At 42.1% G+C, this 17997-nt stretch overlaps 1 long non-coding RNA gene across 3 annotated transcripts in view; it reads right to left on the bottom strand.

Moving 5' to 3' along the window:
• LOC102160341 overlaps positions 1–13287 on the bottom strand; it is a 53134-nt gene extending 39847 nt beyond the window's left edge. Inside the window, exons 1-2 of one of the 3 annotated variants that reach the window (XR_002344711.1) lie at positions 12692–13287; positions 10093–10308 (exon numbers count right to left, since the gene is read on the bottom strand). This is a non-coding gene — a long non-coding RNA (uncharacterized LOC102160341). The remainder of the gene's footprint in view (positions 1–10092; positions 10309–12691) is intronic. The other 2 variants (XR_002344709.1, XR_002344712.1) reach the window with 2 other exon arrangements.

Raw genomic sequence — 17997 nt, 5'->3', positions numbered from 1 at the left:
TGCCTAGGGTCCTTCCCCCTCATTCCACTTTTCTGACTGTAATTCGACCTCAAAATTTCTATCACGGATGTCATCCTGAAACTCCTATGAAGGAAACTTACATTCGACACAGCCACTGCAAATACAATATTCCTGGATTGGCTTTGCATCAGAGATTGACCCAGGCCCCATCCCACCATGTTAGAGACTTTCCATCCAACTCTCTCTTTTGACAGAGGCACTGACAAAGATTCTTTGCTTAACCAAACTTTAGTCAAGCTCCTGAACCTTCTCCTATGTCTCTCTGTGCATTTCTTCGTAAAATCCAGTAAGAATTTTAGTCAGAACCCTGCTAAATTAGTTTAACCCACGATATCTGACCAAGTTCCACATCCTCCATTCTCTCCCAGATGTCTGACTACCTAGTTTGTTTTCAGGAAGAATCCTCGTAGGTCAGCTTAGACAAAGTCCCCCTTATCCTTAATGCTTCCTCTTAGTAATTTTCTTTTTTTTTTTTTTTTTTTTTTTTTTTTTTTTTTTTTTTTTCCTCTTAGTAATTTTCCATCCACAGACTCCTGCCCTGTTCCTTAGCTATAAGTTCCCACTTGCCTGTGTAATATTCAGAACTGAGGTCTCTTATCCCATATTGCAACAGTCCCGAATAAAATCAGGTTTTACCACTTAAATTACTACGGTTCTTCTTTGACAGCACTAAGGAGTTTGAGGAATCTTCCTGATTTCAATCTTGAAAGCCTAGGGGTGTGAATCAAAGAATCACAGCATCTCCTAACAACTACTACCTGTAAATGAATGTCAATTTTTGGAACCTGCTTATATTTTGAGCATGTACCACATTCTAGAGTAATGTTACATAAATTTATCATCTCTCCATAAAGTAATAGTTTCTTACCTGCCCTAAATATGTTCTTTTCAAGCTTCAAAATATAAAGTGTGTGGATTAACATACTTTATGATTTTAGAGCTTGTTTTTTCCCAACCTTCACCTTTGCAAGGTTCATTCATATTCAGTCCCACTGCCTTCATCATACATCCTCTGAGAGTCTTGTTAATCAGGATAGTGATGATGTTTGATTAGCTTTACAGCTTTCAAAGCACTGTCTCATAACTCACCTTATTTGAGCCCCTCTGCAGTCCTAAGAGTAAGGAAGAACACCCTTCTCATCACACAGATCAGAGGGGAGTTGACTTGCCCAAGGACACATGTGACTTGGGACTTCAAATTCTGGGCTTTCCCCATACTTTAAGCACTAGAGCATTACACTTAGGAGCATGACTTTTCAGGTTCTAGGTTCAAGTCTTCGACTGTCACTTCCTATGAACTTGGATAAATTATTTAATTTCTACAAGTCTGAATAGCTTCATCATTAAAACCAGGATAGATGTTTGTATCCTGAAAGGCTGTTAGGCAGAATAAATGCAATAAAACCTATGAGTGCTCAGACTGTCATAATTACAATTCCAAATTCTTTGTCTTTCTTTAGAAAAAAAAAAATCCCTGGTCCTTTTCCTGAATCAAACAGAGACCTTGAAATTATAGTTTATTCATAGTTTTGAAAATTCTTCCATTTTTTCACTACTTAATACTTTGCCAAACTTAAGCTCATGTTTGCACACATGTCACTGAAAAAAAGTCCAACAAGAGCAGAATACACATTATTTTTAAGGGTACATGGACCATTTACCAAGATAGACTACATTTTGGGCCATGAACCAAGTTTTAATAAATTTAAAAGAATTAAAGTCATACAAAGTTTATTCACTGACTACAATGAAGTTAATGAGAAATAACAAATAGATATCCAGAAAATCCCCAAATATTTAGAATCAAATAACACATTTCTAATCATGGGTCCCCAGATCAAGGTATAAATTAAAAGAGAAATTAGAAAGTATTTTGAAATAAATTAAAATAAAAGCACAGCATATCAAATTTTGTGGGATCAAATCAGTGCTTAGAGGAAAAAGTATATGCTAATGTTATAAGCTAATATGCATAGACCAATATCTTGAGAAAAAAGATTTCAAACAAATGACCTAAACTTCCACATTAAGAAACTAAAAAAAAAGGAAGAAATAATAAAAATAAGAGCAGAAATTAATTAAGAGAAAAGAGAAAAACCAGAGTAAAATCAATGAAGCAGAAACTGGTTCTTTAGAAAGATCAATAAAATTAATAAATGTCTACCCAGATTGATTAAAAGAAAAAATTATAACACAATATCAAACATTAAGAAATTAAGAATATCAGCAATAAAAGAGGCAGTATCACTACTTGTCTCAAATACACTGAAAAGATAAGATGATAATTTGAATAAATTTATGTCAACACATTTGGCAAATTTTGATAAATGGACAAATTCCTTGAAGAACACAAACAAGCAAAGTTCATTCCAGAAGAAGTGGAGAACCTAAAAATCCCTATATACATGTTAAAGAGACACAATCTGAAGTTATACATTTTCCCATTACAGAAACAAACAAACAAATACCTCAAGGCCCAAAGAGATTTACTGCTGAATTCTACCAAACATTTAAGGATGAAACAGTACAAATTCTACTTACATTTTTCAAGAAAAGTGAAAAGAAGGGAACATTTTCCAATTTAATCTATGAAACCAGCATGATTCTGATATGAAAACTAGAAAAAGACATTACAAAATTACAGGCTAAACTCATAAACATAGATGTAAAGACCCTTAACAAAATTCAACAGATCAAATCCAAGAATATATTAAAAAGATAAGTATCATGAAAAAAAGTGAGTTTTTTTCCGAGAATGCAAGATAGGTCTAAAATTTAAAAATCAATGTAATTAACCATATTAATCTAGAAAAAAAGAAAAATGATATGATCACCTCAAAAGATAAAAAATTGACAAGATACAACATCCACTTATGATTTTTTTAAAAAACTACCAGGAAATCAGGAATAGAAGTTAACTTTCACTTGATGAAAGCCATCTATGGAAAAACCATCAGCTGACATATTTCTTAATGGTGAAAGACAATGCTTTCCCACTAAGATTAGGAACAAGGCACATATGTCTGCTTCCAACACTTCTATTCAAATTATCCTGGATGTACAATAAGGCAAGAAAATAAATAAAAGGCATCCAGATAGAAAACTCTTTATTGTAAGATGACATGATAATTTATTTAGAAGATGCTAGAAATCTTTTAAAAGCCAAGAGAGCTAATAAAGGAGTTTTACCAAGGCATAAAAATGTGAAACATTCAGGTATAAACCTTATAAAATATGTGTAATATGGGTATTATACACATACCCCCTAAAAAGCTACAAAATATACCAAAAAAACCTATAAAATACTGATGATGAAAATCAAAGATCTAGGAGTTCCCGTCGTGGTGCAGTGGTTAACGAATCTGACTAGGAACCATGAGGTTGCGGGTTCGGTCCCTGCCCTTGCTCAGTGGGTTAACGATCCGGCGTTGCCGTGAGCTGTGGTGTAGGTTGCAGACGCGGCTCGGATCCCGCGTTGCTGTGGCTCTGGCGTAGGCTGGTGGCTACAGCTCCGATTCGACCCCTAGCCTGGGAACCTCCATATGCCCCGGGAGCGGCCCAAGAAATAGCAACAACAACAAAAGACAAAAAAAGACAAAAAAAAAAAAAAAAAAAAGAAAATCAAAGATCTAAATAAATGGAAAGCTGGTAATACCATATTCATAGATTAGATGTTAATTCAATACAGATAAATCTATAGGTTCAATGCAATTCTAATCAAAATCTATCTCAGCAAAAAAACTTTTGTGAAAATCCATAGGTTCATTAAAATTTTTTTATGGAAAGCCGAAGGAACAATTTTTTTAAAAAGAAGAACAAAGTTGGATACTCACACTACCTGATTTCAAGATTTTCCATAAATATACAATAATCAATATAGTATAGTATTGATGCAAGAATAGATGCAGACCAATGGAACAGAATAGAGAAAACACAGACTCACACATTTACATAAATTGATTTTTGTCAAAAGGTGCAAAGGCAATTTAATGGGAAAAGAAGGCAATCCAAAGTTTTCAAAAAATGGTACTGAACCAAACAGAGAGCCATATGGAATCAAGTTAAAAACTCAGATCTTTTAAAGATATGAAATCAACTCAAAATTGGTAAGACATAAATGTAACACTTAAAGCTATAAATAATTCTCAAAAGTTAATAAGAAACAAAGTTAAATTTTAAAAAGATGGTTCACTAACAAAGAAATGCAAATGACAATAAGTGCATATAAACATGCTCAACATCATAAATCATTTTGGAAGATATTAACTAAAACCACAATGTGACACACATACTCAGATATTAAAGAGACAGTTAAACAACAACAAAAAAAAACCTTTAAGTACCAAGCCTGAAATTCTCATACATTCTTCATAGGAAGGCAAAATGGTATGGCAACTTTGAAAAATGGTTCAGCAATTTTTTTTAATCTTAAACACAGGAGTTCCCGTTGCAGCTCAATTGTTAACAAATCCAACTAGGAATCAGGAGGTTGCGGGTTCAATCCCTGGCCTCGCTCAGTGGGTTAAGGATCTGATGATGCCATGAGCTGTGGTGTAGGTTGCAGACGCAGCTTGGATCTGGCATTGCTGTGGTTGTGCTGTAGGCTGGCGGCTATAGCTACAATTTGACCCCTAGCCTGGGAACCTCCATATGCGGTGGGTGCGGCCCTCAAAAAAGACAAAAATAGATAAATAAAAATAAAATAATCTTAAATATACATTTATGCTACCCAGTAATTGGTTTCCTAGATACTTACCCAAGTGAATTGAGAGCTAATGTTCACACAATAACTTGTACATGAATGTTTATAGCTGTTTTATACATAACTGGCAAAAAGTGGAACTAAATGTTCTTCAGTTGGTGAATGGGTAAGTAAACTATGGTACATCCATACAAAGGAACTCTATTTAGCAGTAAAAAAGGAATAAGCTACTAATGCACACAAAACATGGATGGATCTCAGGTGCATTAACTAAGCCAGACTCAAATGCTACATACTGTATGGTTTCATTTATACAACATTCTTTTAAAGACAAACTATAAGGATAGGAAACAGATCAGTGGTTGCCAGAAGCTGGAGTTGGGGGAGCCAACCACAATAGATAAGAGAAGATTTTGGGTGGGGGTGGATGATGGAATGGTTCTATAATTAATTATGGTAGTAATGATCCAACTGTATTTATTTATAAAAACTAACAGAACTATACACTAAAGAGTTAACTTACTGTACTTGTATGTATATTATACCTATTTTTAAAATGAAAGAAAAAAAATCCAACAATATTCAAAGCGGTCAAGGTGACCAAGATCCATAATTAGTGAGTGGTGAAAATGGAATTTGAATTCAGTTCTATCTGAATCCAAAGCTTATGTTCATGTCAACTATAGCAGACAGTGGTATTCACATGCCCAGTTCCTCAATCTTTCTCCTGTTTTGTCAGCTAAGGAGACGTGCATATTCCACATTATCCACCACAAAACAATAGAATGTCTATGACTATGTGAAATATAAACTTCTGCATGTTAACCCACAAATTGTGGGGCTGTTTGTTACTACAGAATAACATATCCTGTTCTGACTGATGTAACCACTATGCTGCACTCCCCAGTAGTCTCCTCTTGCAAGACTGAGGATGGGTGTAAGAATGTTAGAACCTTGGAACAGCAAAGAGAAGAAAGTTGTTGAATCTCAGACATAGAAGTATAGACTCTACTGACTAAGTGATTGGGTCTCCCACATAGCTGGACATCCTGGATTCATTCTTAAAGAGCTTTGAAAGGGAAGTGGCCTGGTTGCAGAGCTCTGCTGATTCTGTGACTTAGCCCTCTGTGGCTCTGCCCAGGAGCCATTTTCCTTGGCATTAAAAAGCTGAGTCTCTTACTGGCAATCTCTCCAAAGACTGAGCCCTTTGGGCACCAAGAGTATCCAGGGGCTTCCTGTTTGGGATCTAGTGCCCTGGCTGGCTCCTGCACTTAGCGGCAATGTTTTCCTATTCAAGTTGCAATGTTCTGTGGAAAATGTGAAGCAGAAATTGTTGTGATAAGCCTGGAGCTGAGGGGCCTCTGGGGAGCAGCCCTAGTGAGCTGGGTCACCTCATTTTGTGAGGACCAGCCCTGGGGGAGGCTCCACAGGCTTAATTAAAGCCAGCAGGAACTTATTTGAAGCAAGAGGAGCAAAGGAGTGAGGGCAGCAAAGAGCAGGCTAAGCCAAACGCACCTCATCCCTCTAGAAACCAACTGGGGAGTCCAACAGGCTAGATCCGAGGTCAAAACCAATGCTTAGGACGAGTGAGGTGGGGGGGACACAAGGAGTGTTGTTGTGGGCACCAGGCATTGTGGGACAGGTGAGCAAATCTTCCAAAAGAATTAATACTAGCAGGATCAGGTTTTAGACTATTTCCCTGAAGCTTTGATGGGCACTTTAGTTTGGGATCCCTGTGCCCCCTAACCCCCACACCCCAGCTGGTTACCATGGTGATTACCAGAAGCTCAGCCCTGGGAACTAGTTTCCAAAAGAAGAGCTGTGCTCTCCCCCCAGCTTCCCAAGGTCAGCTACCTTTCCTGCCTGCCCCACCCTCTTCCCAATGCCTGGGAAATAGTCTAAAGCCTGATCCTGCTAGTATTCTTTTGGAAGATTTGCTCACCTGCCCCGGCCCAGAGAAACGTCTTCCTCCCATGGAACGTCTCCTTGCCTGCTGTTCATGGGCTTCATGGGTCCGGCATGGGTAAGGGTGTGGGTAGCAAGGGCTCCAGCTTTTATCCCTGTGCATTCCTAACCATGGCTGCTCTGGGTTCTGTCTACAAACTGGTAGGGGCTGCCTCTGGCTTCTGAGGATACCTGCCCCGTGCTATACTTTGGGCTGGAGAGGAATGGACATCTTTTTCCTTCCATAGCTGTGGGCTTTGGGAGAGTTTTTGAGAGGATTTCACTTCTAGTCCAGCAGAGGTGATAAAGGGTTGGCAACAAAAGGCCTAGGTATGCACAGCAATTTAGAGTTTGAAAATCCCTTTCATATATCTTGTCTCATTTCCAATCTGATTAACTGTGAGATCATTAGAGCAGGAATTCTCACTCCCACTGTACTGACAAGGGAATAGAGGTCCAAGAAAAATTAGACTCACCAGTCACAAGGATAGACTCAGGAGATTTTCCTACTGCTTTAACCAGAAAGTTTTGGGATTTTTTCTGTCATATATGAGACACTGGTAAAATTTTTTTCTTCCTAATAAAAGAGAACTAGCCATACATTTTGAAGATCAACACTGATTTTTCCCGTGAGGAAATAGACCCAAAGAGGTGAAATGACTTTCCCAAGTACGTGCTACATAAGGGTCCAAGGTGGGGCCAGAACCCATTTTTTCCTCTCTCTCAACCTACATTATGGTTCTGGGCCAGAATTGTGCACTGTGACTTTATTCTCTCCTAAGTCTAGGCACTGCTGTTCTTTTCTGCCAGAATCCAGATAGAATCTCAGAATTGAGGGCAGGAAGGAGCCTCCTTAGTTCCCATCCAAGGAATGGGGTTTTACATTTCACTGTCAGGGACACCAAGGCCATGAAGAAGGGACTTTTCCCACATCACACAGTAAGTCAGAGGATGAACATGATGAACCCAGAGCCCCTGGGTCTCCAGGGCAGTGTTCTTCTACTGTGTCCCCAGGTTGCCCTGACTTCCTACCTTGAGAAATTCCTAACTCTTTCCTTATTGACATCTGGTTACCTCCCACCTTGGTCCGGGGCAGTCCCACTTTCAGAACCAGGTGAGTGCTCTTTCCAACCCACCGAATTCTTCACAGCAGTGTTTTTCCCTCTTTAGCCCTGCTCAAGCACTGGGTAAAAGGAAATGTATTTAAGACTATCTGTGCCCAAGGGAGAAAGGGTCACAAACTACTACAGAGCAGAAATGGTGAAGGTGAAGGAAGAAGGTGTCCTTCTGTTCAGGTCCCTAATTCTGGAAAATTTTTCATGGCTTCTCTCTTGAAAACCTTTAATATCACCATATAGCTGTTATACAACTTGGAAGCAGCCTCCGTAGGGGAGCTCCAGATCACCATTAAGCGAGGGGGATGGTGGGGCCATGCTCGCCTTCTGCCTTAGACACGCCTGACTCCCAGCCCCAGCCTACCCTGTCTCTGAGGGGCTCATCCAACTTCACACTCCCAACACACAGCCACCAGGACAGTGCCTGCACACAAGATATTTGCTTAATATTTATATTATTCTATTATTATACTTATTCATATAACATTACATATTAATACAAAATTATATTTATATGATATATAATGTCTACAATATACATGTTTAACACAGTATTATATGTATATATAAATGTATAGTAATATATAGTATATACTATCATTATATACTACATAGTAATATGATATTAACATTATAATATATGATATAAAATGGTACTTAATGCTAATTTATTTATTAATAATTAATACATCCCTTTATACTCATGCAGGACAAACCCCAAGGGAGACAGAAGGATCCTGAGCAATATATTACTTAGAAGAATGAGAACTAAATCCCAAATGTACTTCCCAAAAAGGCAATATCTTTAATGACTCTTTAGGACCCCTGTTCTCATTAGTTTCCACCTCCTTAACTCTAAGTTTTCTAATAGTGAAATGTACTAGCTTCTCAAACACTCCTGACATGCTATAAAATTACTGAATGGTTATCAACAGGATACTACTATGTGCTGGCCAAACCAAATAGATACGTGTCTGATGGTGTGGGGTTAAGTGGAAACATGCAATCTGCAAGTTCTGCAAGAGTCTAGATTTGGGAATGCCCACAAGTGTCTGATGATGGGGAGGATGGACCCATGGTGGCTCTGCCTTCCGTGTTTGAGTCACCGCTTTCATGAGCCTCAGTTTACTCACCTGCAATAGGGTGTGAGGTCGATGGAATTATCATCCCTCACAATGGGACTGTGAGAAATAATTAGAGAAACATTTCGAAGTGTTTGAATGAACAAATTCATATGAAAAACCACTTGAATGGGTCTCTGGGGAACAACAAACAGACTTTTACAAGTTCACAGTTACTTAGCTACGATCAGGTGATGATATTTTATTTGAGAAAAAAGAAAACATCACGTGCTGGTGGAGTTGCCCATGTCTGGGCTGAATATGGGCCATGTGGGAGGGGAGGGGGCTGCTTGTTCGAAGGCCCCTGGAGGAGCAGTCACCCTTTCCAGTCACACGCTGGCAGCATCTTCCCCACCACCTGGGTCCTGCCATCTCCCTGCCTGGATGTTTGGCTTCCCTGACATCCTCTTTCCTGGCAGGCTTCTAGTTTTACATCTTCTTCCTGGGTTTTCATTTTCTCAGCTTTTGTCTTAGTTTTAGAAAATTATCAGATGAAAATGCCTCATAAAAGTTCAATATTTAGATGTGACATATGGTGGGAACTGGTCAAAAGCATCTGTCTTCTTTACCTCTTATTTTCCATGCTATTTTTCAGGAATAGAGGGTCAGTCATAGCTCTCATTTGACAAATGTATTTTTATTTTCTATCTTTCTCTATTTTCATGTTTATATATATTTATTATTTTTTCCTTCCTTTCCATTTTTCTTCTCTCTTTTTAAAATGATCTCTAAGATTCTTAACTCAGCATGTAGCTGTAGATATCTGTGAGATGGCATAAGTGGCTTTGTCAATGCCAACAGCTCAGAGGAAAATATTCATGATGCTTTATCTCAAAACTCATATAAGCTACTCACTCTTCTCCAGATCTGAAAAGGCATATAGCTTTATTCCTTTGGGAAACCAAAGGGGCCTTCTAGGCCTCCATTCCCACATGCAGTAACAACAGGAATTTGAGAGTCCAGGAGGATGAGGAGGTGAAAATCTACTCCCATCAGCCTCACCTGAGTATGGTTCTATTCTTCCACCTTTGAGGTTGTTCAGTCACCAGGGAAATTAGCTGAGGGTAGGAGACCCAAGGCTGGGTTGGCTATGCAGTTACCACAGTATTATTTTGGTTTATCTCGTAACTTCTCTGGGCCTTGGTTTATTTATAAATAAACAGGAGAGGCTTGGATTTCAAAATTTTACCTCTTATTTTTCAGCAGTGGAGTCCTTTTCTCAAAATCTTGCACAGGACCTCATTACAGGAAACACGTAGAAGTGGAGCCGCCCTGGTTGATGGTGGGTGGGAGGGGTTGTCCACTGAATCCAGGGGCCAGGATGAGAACCAGTGGAGGAGATGCCTGCTGTGGTTCCTTCCAGTCCCAGTACCTGCTGTTTCTTCTGCCATAGCCCTGACTCCAACTGAAGATGTAGAAGAGGAGTAAAGAAGCAGAGCATCACCTTTTTCCCTGGTGTCCCAGCATCGCAGCCCTCCTTCCCTATTCCACAGTAACTGATTGAAAATATGATCCTTTGGTTGTGACCTGATAATAGGGGAAAAGGTCCAGGCCCCTCCCCACCCCCACACCAACCCACCCCACATGGTCCCACTGTCACCTTCGTCCTCATCCTCCCAGTTTCTGAGGACCTGGCAGATGTGAAGGCTGACCTGGGACATGGGAGAAGGCTGGTGGGGGGGGGAGCCGGTGACCTCACAGGGAAGATCAAAGAAGGCTGAGCTCATCTGACCCAGGCTGCAGAGTCAGGATCAGGGACAGCTGGGAGAACAGAGGCAGGGCAGAGTGCTCCAGGCAGGGAGGAAGGAGGCTCCTGTTCCTTCTCAGACATCCAGGTGGTACCTGCTTTCCCTCACCGTCATTTTTGTGGCAGAAAGCTGAGGGGGGGGGGCGCAGGAGAGTTTCTGATTGTTTTGGTTTTTTTAACTAATTCCTCATCCTCTACTACTCTCCCCCTCTTCAGACTTTATAGGAATTTTTGGTTATTCAACACACCCTCCTTCTTGTCAGACCATATTTCATTTCTCACATTCCACCCCGGGGCCTAGGTTAGCAGAGCCCAGCTGCCCTAGTTAACCTAGGTGAGATATTAAAGCCCACCCGTTCGGGAGTCACCCATCATCATGCCCGAGCCGCGGGTCTTCTCGGTGGTGAAACAGAGGTGATAACAGTTCTCATGGTATTTTCAATTAAAAATTCCTGAAATGCTTCCAACATCAGCCAGCCAGAAAGGAGGGTGATAGAGAACAAATGGTGACAAGGAGAGAAAGAGAGAGGAGAGCGAGGGGGTGGTGGGGTGGGGGAGGGGAACAAATATGTAAGAAGCCAGGAGTCAGCAAGGGGGCCAAGGAGAAGGAAACCAGAAAAAGCAAGAGGAAGAAAGATGAAGGGCGCAGATGAAGCTGCTGAAGCAGAAGGGGAGGCCTAAGAGAGAAGCAGAACCTGTGTGAGCAAAAAACGGAAACAACCAAAAGATAAAATGCTTTGGCTACAAGTCAAAAAAATGCAACCAGTTTAGCTGGTGCGTAGTTGGCATCCATTAGCCACATTTTACATAATGTCCTTAATTATTCTTCCTTTACTAGTGTTTACCATGTCCTGTATTATGCTAACCAGAAGGCCCACCCTCAAAATGTGCCTGAGACCACAGGGAAAGGAGCTACAGAGATCTAACCGTTTTCAGGAAGGAGGACAATTTAATCTCCACCCACGTCTTTTGCTGGCTATTGAGCAGTTACAGAGAACTCGGCCCAAGGTACTTGGCAAACTCATTTTGTTGAAACCCATGTGGTCATCTATCCTGTACGGGAGGGAGGTCCATCGACAAAGACAAATAGAAGAGAGATGGGGAAAGGCCTTTATGTAACATTCTGAAACAAACACACTTCAGAGAGTGTGTGGAGGAGGAAATGAGAACCAGTCATTTCAAAAGAAAGCTAACCAAAAGCCCAGTCCACATAAAACTGTGCAGAGGAGGGAAGTAACTGGATCACTGGGAACTACCGCCCCAAGGAAGCAGCTCAAGAATTCTTCCGAGGAAAAAGCTACACTGTGGCTTTCTCGAGAGTGTGGGAGACCCCTCCAGTGGCCCCCAGTCCAGGCAACAGTGCCACCCACAATCCAGTTTGCACATGTCAGAAACCCTGTCCTAGTCTACCTGACCTCCCCCTCTCCCCCTCTATTATTATCCATCACACCTAGGAAAAGACTTCTTCTTCACCCCTCTGTACCCACTGCTCAGGCCACCATCCCATCATCTGGGGTAGCTTCCCAGTGGCCTCTCTACAGCCACTCTTGCTCCCTCTAATCCATTGGCCACGCTGTGGCCAATATGGTCTGAAAAATGCTACTCTCGTGGTAGCCTGCCCATGGCTTCTCACTGCTCTTCAATCAGGTCCAGCAGGTTGACCACAGGCTACAGCATCTGCTGAGACTGGTCTCTGCTGTTTAGCTCCACCCTGCGCTTGGGGTTAGCCCCAATACTACACTTCTGCATGTCTAGCCTTCTTTCTGTCCTATGAATATGTGAAATTCTTTTCTTCCCCATAAATTTAGCATCTGTAACCTATATGCCAAGTTCTCTCCCTCCTATAGTAGAAATTCTCCCTTAGAACCTGCTGGGGAAGAGAAATAGCAAAGAAGGAGACCATATAGGCTCCCTGGCTTCCAGGGTCCTCTGCTGGTCTGTAGACTTTTCCCCTTTAGTAACTACAGGATGTACCCCAAGGTGATTGTATCAGGCAATCAGGGGTCCTTGGAAACCCCCCAGTAGCTCCCCATCTCCTTACCTCCAACAACACCATGCCTCTTCCCGCTGACAGACCACATGTTAATTCCAAATTAGTCATTAGCAGTTGTTTTCCTGAACATTTAAAAGAACATCCCCAAATGTACCCAGTGGGAGAACAGGGAGTTCTGACCTAGCAAGCTAACTTGATCCTTGGCCTGAAGTGAGGGTGTAAAGCCTCACATTAATTTTGAGTAGACAGTGCCCTTATTAGTCCACCCTCCTACCTCCTCAAACATCTTTGTATCCACTTTTGAGCTCCTCTTTGAACTATCCTCACCCAAAGCTGTTATGGACTGAATATTTGTGTCTCCGCAAAATTCCTATGTTGAAGCCCTAAGCATCTATTATGTGGTAGTATTAGGAGTGGGGGCCTTTTGGAGGTCATAAGGCTAGGGTCCCCGTAATAGGATCAGTGCCCTGAGAAGAAGAGGGAAAGACACCAGAGCTTCCTCTCCATGTGCACACACACGCCAAGGAAAGGCCATACAAAGTCACGGTAAGAAAGGGGCTGTCTATACCCCAGGAAGGGGGCCCTTATCAGGCCCTGAATCTCTTTGTACCTTGACCTGGGACTTCTAGCCTCCAGAATTGTGAAAAATAAATGTTGTGTAAGCCACTCAGTCTATGATATTTTTGTTATGGCAGCTCTAGCCGACTAAGCCTTTCCTTAGAACACTCACCCCTCTCAAGAGACCACTGTGTCCCTGGCTTAGGCACTGGGAAAGGCTAATGGGCCATTCCTCCTCCCAGGCTTCTCCCTGTCAGGAGAGGAAGAGCCCCATGATTGCTTCCTCTGTAGTTTGGTCTTTATCCCTGGGGGATGCTCATCACTGGTTTCTTCCTCAATCACCTGCAAGCATGTGCCACTGTGGAAATCAGTTTTTTTCCTGAGGATGCCACAGTCTAGTCTATGAAGAAAATCCGTTTTTCTATTTCTATGACTCTGACCTTGTGAAAATAACCCCCCCTTTTTTTTAATGCCGTAAGTATATTTGTCTCCTACCTGAACTATGTTCATTACAAGAAGGCCCTTGCCTCAACCCCTATCAGTGCATTAGCTGAGACTGCATTTCTCTGGCCTATTCAGGATGGAAGGGACTATTTTCATATCTTTTCTTCCTAGAAAGTGAAGGAGGGTCCATTCCAGTTCCTCTCCATGGCATGCTTTTCCTTTAGACTGGGATGTTACTTCCTTCCCAGTTCCTTTACCTCACTGGCTTCTGCTGGCATTTTACTTCTCAGCTCAAAGTTCCTCAGGGAGTTTTTTGTTCATTCATTCACTCATTTGTTACTTACTTCCTTGCTCTATAGTATGCCCTGGCCCAGATGCCACAGATATAATTATGAGCCAAGACAAACTTGTCTCTTATGGAGCCTGTGGGAGCAGACAATCAGGTTGGTAGGCATAGGAGTGACAAGATCTAGGAACTCATTACTGGATGGATGCAAGGGAGGGCAATGAGGGAGAAGAGATGTGTGAGCATTCCACCATGGAGAAGTGATTTTTAGGAGAAAGCAAAGCACATATTAGGGATTGAAAGAGGGCTGGGGTTGCTTGGGCAGAGAATGAGGGATGTGCTTCAGTAGGAGTTTGGGGAAAGGAAAAAGGCAGAATATCAGAACTTTATAGGATATACTCTGAAGCATGTCCTGATTCTAAGAGTCAAGAGAAACTGAGGTTTTCAATGAGGGATGGGGTGGAGGTGTAGAAAGGTGGAGGAATAGCAGTGAGGCTAAGGGTGGCATGACAAGTTTTTCCTTTCAGAAGATCACTGAATGTGATCTGCAACATGGCTGCACTGTGTAGAATGGGCTTCAGGGGCCCTGGGTTGGGGGCAGACCCAGCAGGGGTACTGCAAGAGATGACAGTGCTAGTGGAGATAATGGCAGTGAAGATAGAGGTGCAAAATTCTGAAAGGCGCTTAAGAGCACAATCGGGGTGGGGGATATGTTGTGGGGTTGGCAATGGGGACTGAGAAGGTATGAGGAGGACTCCTGGGTTACTGGCTCCCGCACAAGGGTCGGGGGTGGATGTGCTATTTTCCCAGATGGCTAGGACTAAAATAAGACTTGGTTTGGAGGGCAGTTTGTTAAGTTCAATTGTGCCCTCCCTGTACAAACCCAACCAGTACTCAGAACTGTTGTCATTAATCATTATCTGGGTAGTCATGTGCTTATTGCATGAATTTCCGGGACAATTATTCGTTCCATGAGGGTGGGACTTGAATTGGTCTTATCCACCAGGAAATCCACAGGGCCTGACTTGTTGGCATTCAGCAAATGTTTGCTGGATAAATTAGTGACCATCTGCCTGTGTCCATTTGCCTGTGGGAAATCACTTGAAACATTCACCATTTCTGTGGCCCCCATGTATCCCAAACCAAATTTGTTACTAACCTTACATGTTGGAGTTGAAAAGCACTGGGCTTAGAGTCAAAAGATCTGGGTTGAAATCCTGCTAGTTATGTGCTGTGCTAGCAAAAAGGTCTACAGACGAGTCAGAACATTCAGAAATATGTTCCCTCTGGGGTAGAGCAACCTGGAAGCCAGGCCAGATAGAATATAAACACAGCAAACCAAGAAGTGGTGATTATCATTCTGAAAGTTATAGCTTTAACACACCCTGTAATAGCTTATTTTTAATACTGCATTTTTTATTACTTATTAATTGTGGGATCCTAGAGGGCCCTCAGATTACATCAAGGGTCTCCAAGAAGGAACTGGGTTTCCCCCTAACGATGGTGCTTCCTCAAAATGAATTTCTCTAGGAGACATTTGCCTTCCATCATTCTTTCCTTGGGAAGAAGTCAGAGGTCAGAGGGTTTAGGGTGTGAGCTGAATCACAGTGGGGAGGTGGGGACCTTTAGGCTCAGGTGTCCCGGTTCCAGACCCAACCTTGACAATGGACAAGCAATCCCAACCCTAGCCAGATCCTGAGTTTCTGCATGTAGATAATGAAAGCCTTGTGCTAATTTAATGCTGAATCCCAGGGTGGCACTAAATATCGGGGATATTGTTGCAGAGGCAGGAGAGGGGGTAGCTTCCATGGCCAAAGTCAAGGAGGTCAGAGTTGAAGGGATGAGCTTGCTGACCTAAGACATCAGGAGGCACAAGTTCAAATCTCCAGCCACCTGAGATCATTCTGTCCACTCATTAATAAGGCACCCCTTGAACCCCAACCTCAAGTATGCCCCCCACTATTTCCTATCATAGCCCCCCATTTTTGAAATAAACTATACAAATGGCACAATTTAAAATTAAATAGTTATATGTGTGATTGTGTTTTAGATGTCTCTCTGCCATCAGGCTGTAAGATCTATTAAATGCCTGTTCTGTATAAACAGATCTTAGCACAGTGCCTGCCAGGCACAGAGTGAATGGAGAACTGTTGAATGAAGGGATGGAGGGATGGAAGGATGGAGGGATGGGTAAATGGATGAGTGTGTGAGTGAGCAAATATGGAAACAATAGTCCCCAAGTTCAAAACACTGCCTGCTGTGTTGGGACTTCTGCCTTCCATTTTTTGATAAGTTCTCTCTCTTTCCCAATAACCACCTCCTACTCCCACCCTAGCAGAGCCCACACCACTCTCCTTGGCTCCAGGAGAAGACCTACATCTCCTCAGCTCACTTGCTGGGCTTGGCAGTTCGACCTTTTTTTACTGATTCTGTGGCTGCTGTCCTGGCAGTCCTTGCTTATATGATTAGAAGGGTTAGAAATTAGCTCATTTCTGAAGATTACTTCATGAGGACTAGCTGCTGCTCAATTTCTGGTTTTCCAGGAGTTTGCTAATACCTCCAAATTGATTGTGGTTCTGACAATGGTAGCAGCTCCATTGTCAGGCTGTGCTGAGTACTTCCTAAACATCATCATTCATTCTCCCTGCCACCCTATAATACAGATGCTATTCTTACCTCCATTTCCCAGATGAGGGCACTGAGGCACAGAGGTGGGTGGGAGTCCTTTCCATAGTCATACAAGTAGCAATGGGCTGAGCTGAATTTGGATTCAGGAAGTCTGGGAACAGAGACCATGCTCATAACCATTACAAAAATTTCCTCTTCTCCTACAAGTGTGTTCCTTTCAGTTAAGTTCAGATCCAGCTGTGAGATTTCTATTCTGGGGTTCATACTGGGTCTCCAAGCAATGCCCAATTGCAAAGCGGGTGAGTATGGGGAGGGCTGCTGTGTCCCAGGGAGAGGAAATATTTTGATTTTTGAGTGTTAATGGTGCATACAAGTTCTGCAGATTGTCCTCCAGGGGCTTCAGGCTGTGCTTTCAGGAAATGCTCAAGTGTCCACTTTGAATTCAATCAGCCCAGGGAGGAGGGGCAGGTGCCCAGCCTCTGAGAGCCAAGTGTGGGCCTAGGACAGCAGTGATTCTCACACCTTGGCTGCCCCATAGGAGGATACTAATGCTCTGCTGCAGCAGAAGTCATCTTTTTCTCACTACATTAACATTAATTTTACACAATAAGGATTGAAAAAATCAAATTTAGGAATTAAATCCAAAAGTGAGCCAAACAGCAGACGGTAACACATGGAGGATTGATGAGTATTTCATAAAGCACCATCTTAAAGTAATAGAAATGCTCTCAAATTAGTGCTCTTAACCCTTTTTTTTAATTGCTTGGATTAAAATCAACTCTTAAATAGGCCTGGAACCAATATGCTGTTGTTTCTTCTGTTTGTATCAATCTTACAGCTGTTGCCTTGCTAGGATTAATTTGTCTCAGAGGGGTTTCAACACTATCCTCCCTAGTGTATTTTCAGAGCCCATAATGTCATGTAATCGGGACCATGTTATTTTTGTCTGAATCTCTGGGAGTGATGTAAGAGGAAAAAGGAAACTAGCTAACTCCCAACCATTTGACCAAAGGTTAAATTAGTCTTGGCCTTTCCCCAGCTGGACAGAATGCTGCTCAAACATTTATTCCACCCAGCAGAATGGAAGTCTTCTTCCTTTCTTCCTGAATTGTTTTCCTTACATTATCCTTCCCCATCACGCCCCCAAATAATATACCAACATTCTTGTCCACATCCCTGCCCCCTACCATCTTTATATTGTTCACTATGGATCACTGGCACTGGGTACAAGTGTGTAGCAAAGTCACCGGAGATGGACAAAGATCCTGACATGGGAACTGGAGACCTTTTTCTTAAGAGAGACTTCAAACTGTTAAGTGTCTGCATGGGGGACACACTGCTTGGTCCTTTGGCCTTGTCAGCAATGCAGGTGCCCAGTGTTGCCAGCATCTCAGGAATACCCTAATGGCTCCAAAGGGTGTTATAGCTTCTTCTGAAG

The sequence above is a fragment of the Sus scrofa genome, chromosome 1 (genome assembly GCF_000003025.6).
Source record: "Sus scrofa isolate TJ Tabasco breed Duroc chromosome 1, Sscrofa11.1, whole genome shotgun sequence".
NCBI classification, from domain to species: Eukaryota; Metazoa; Chordata; class Mammalia; order Artiodactyla; family Suidae; genus Sus; species Sus scrofa.
This window is presented reverse-complemented; position numbering and strand designations above follow the sequence as displayed.